Source organism: Macrotis lagotis, chromosome 1 (genome assembly GCF_037893015.1).
Source record: "Macrotis lagotis isolate mMagLag1 chromosome 1, bilby.v1.9.chrom.fasta, whole genome shotgun sequence".
Classification (NCBI taxonomy): Eukaryota; Metazoa; Chordata; class Mammalia; order Peramelemorphia; family Peramelidae; genus Macrotis; species Macrotis lagotis.
In genome coordinates, this window is record NC_133658.1 from 883,809,357 (window position 1) to 883,811,855 (window position 2,499).

A 2,499-nucleotide genomic window follows, 5' to 3' on the forward strand; every position below is an offset into this window, starting at 1 on the left:
CCACCTTCTAGTATCTTTCTTTCCAAATTACCTAATATTTTATCATCTTTTCTTCCTTCCTTCCTTCCTTCCTTCCTTCCTTCCTTCCTTCCTTCCTTCCTTTCTTTCTTTCTTTCTTTCTTTCTTTCTTTCTTTCTTTCTTTCTTTCTTTCTTTCTTTCTTTCTTTCTTTCTTTCTCTGTTTTTTGTTTTCCTGATAATAATTCCATGAGATAAATCATAATAGTCCCATTGTACAGATGGGGAAACTGATCCTCAGAGAGGTTATATGACTTGTCTGTTGTTACCTGACTTATGAGTGTCAGAGCTGAGACTCAGCTACTTAATGTGATAAATTCTTGTTGACTGATACCCACCCCCCGCCACGGCCTGTACCTGAGGTGGGTTCTCTCCACCCCCTTTTTGCTTTCTTTCTTTCTTCATTTCTCAGCCTGGCTTTCAGTAGACACAGAAGCTCTGAAAGTTTTCCATAATGAGTCTTTCTCAGGGGGAGGTGTTGTCTCCTCTACCCCATGAACTCTCCCCCACCTTTGAGTTCCTACTGTCATAGTAACCCTCTCAAGGGACCCCTTTTTCCCTCAACACCTTTCAATTCACTGAAGGAGATTGAAGACTTTTCTAGATATAGATAGAGTTGTGGTAATCAGAACACTGGTAGCTAACAGTGGATTAATAATTAATGTAATAATGAGATTATTTATTTTCTCTGGTTTTACCTAGACCTCGATGATTGGAAATCAGTAGTACTAATTATACTAGAAAAATATGAGCCTAGTGAAATGGAAATGCCACTAAATTTGGAGCCCAAAAGCATGGCATTCTCATCCAAGCTATGCAGTAGGGTGGTGCAGTGAAATGAGCACTAGCCTTGAAGTCAGGAGAACCTGAATTCAAATCTAGCCTCAGACATTTGACATTTATTAGCTGGGTGACTTTGAGCAAATCACTTAACCCTGATTGCCTTGAAGCCAGGGCCTTTTCCAGTCATCCTGATTCCTGTCTGGCCACTGGATCCAGATGGCTCCAGAGGAGAAAGTGAGGCTGGTGATTTAGCACAATAGCCCTCTCACTCAAATTCAATTCATCTGCTTGTCGTGGCATCACCTCCCTGATGTCATAGCCTTCTTCAAGAATGAAGGACAAACATCATCATCATCATTATCATCACCAAGATACTTTCTGCCTGTGTGACCCTCTGGAATTCACTTCAGTTCTTGGGGCCTAAGGTTCCTCTTCAATAAAAATGAATAGTTAGATTAAATGAATACTAAGGCTGTTCTCAGCTAGTATTCTGTATCCTAAGGGTCCTCCCAGCTCTGGTATTGTTTTAATGTCCCCATACTTTTTTCTTAAAAGAGAGCTGACTGCAAGACTACAGTGATTTTTGGTCCCCCCCCCCACTTATCTTCTTTATATGATACCTCTTTTCCAGTCTCCCTTGCTTCTGATAAGTCAGAACATTAATGCTTATTGAGAAATCTCTGAATTTTTCTATAACTGTCAGGGGAGAAGATTTTCTTACTAGGACTACTGATGCCCCTCATTTGCATACCTGAAACCAGTCCACCCACATGATAAAAGCAAGGACATTTCAAAGTAGAGAGAACTGGAATTGGGAGGGGGGAGGGATGCTGAAGACCCAAAGGAAATAGGAAATGAGTAGCCAGAGGCATGTGATAGTCCCTGTGGATTCTACAAACTGGATCGTCCAGCAGATGGGACAAGAGATCTCAGACAAAACCAAGCTCAGCCAGGCAGCAGGGGTCTTCTCCTAGTGCTTCAGGCATCTTTATAAGAGGTGCTGCCAAGGCTGGGAGCTTTAGAAGAATTGCATGGAAAGGTGAGGCCATACTTAGGCAGATAGACTCTGAGATAGGACATGCAACTTTTCTCCTGAATCTTTGTGGCTGTGAAGAGTTGGGAAGATGTCTTGACATCCTCCCTCCCTACAGTGGAGGACCCGGACATCCAGTATTTACAATTGATGATATTCCGAAAATTGATTGGGAAAATTGGAAAGCAGTCTGGCAGACTCCCATCTCATACTGTATAACAAGATAAGCTAAGGGTACATGATTTAAACATAAAGGCTGCTATCATAAGCAAATTAGTGGGGCAATGGAAGAAAATACCTGCCAGATGTATGGATAAGGGAAGAGCTTATGACCAAATAAGAGAGAGAGATTCATGAGAGATAAAGAGTATAATTTTGATTATATAAAGTTGGAAAAAAATTTTTTTTCATAAACTAACCTAATACTGCTAAAATTAGAAGAAAATGAGGAACCTGAAGAAAATATCTCTGCAGCAAGTTCTTATGTATAAGATCTTATGTATATATCTTGCTTTAGATGGATTTATTTGTTTGTTGCCATCCCTATTACACTGAAAGCTCCTTGAAGGTTATTGGAGTTGACAAGTTATGCTAAATGAATATTATAGAGTACTACTGCTCTATAAGAAACCATGAATGATTGGACTTTAGAGAAGCATGGAGAGA